The sequence below is a fragment of the Penaeus monodon genome, chromosome 25 (assembly GCF_015228065.2).
Source record: "Penaeus monodon isolate SGIC_2016 chromosome 25, NSTDA_Pmon_1, whole genome shotgun sequence".
NCBI lineage: Eukaryota > Metazoa > Arthropoda > Malacostraca > Decapoda > Penaeidae > Penaeus > Penaeus monodon.
Window position 1 is genome coordinate 32,370,649 of NC_051410.1, and position 464 is coordinate 32,371,112.

The 464-nt window shown below is 46.3% G+C and overlaps 1 protein-coding gene across 1 annotated transcript in view; it reads right to left on the reverse strand.

Annotated features, from left to right (window-relative positions):
- LOC119589151 (zwei Ig domain protein zig-8-like) overlaps nt 1–464 on the reverse strand; it is a gene marked incomplete at its 5' end in the record, with an annotated part of 79,650 nt that overhangs the window by 36,125 nt on the left and 43,061 nt on the right.

Genomic DNA, 464 nt, shown 5'->3' on the forward strand with positions numbered 1-464 from the left:
GGATGTAAGCTGAGGATGTGAGGCAAATAGATTAGGAGGGGGAGGCGAGGGGCTTTACCGTAGGACTCCCCGAGGGCGGATCGAAGAGTTTAGACTTTCGGAAAGTGTGGCGGAATGCTCCAGATCAAAGGAAAGTCTGACGAGGAACTAGGAGTCGGAGGGAGTGTGATGGGAGCTTAGACTTTGAAGGGAAGGATTAAGAAAGGTGGAAGGCCTCGTGCGTAATTAAAAAAGTCTCGGGAGGCTTACGAAGGAGAGAGGGAGGCACGGGGAACATGCAAGTGCTGTGAGTGGATGTAGTTGTCAATACAGAAAACACCAAAGTACAATACGATTGGATTAGGGGCTCATGACGTCGGCCCCAATGGTCTGATTAAAAAAATAAACGTGTTTATTTTGCTCTTTGGAGAAGAATGCTTGATGGATCCAGCTATTTTTACTTTTGTGTATAATATGCACATTTT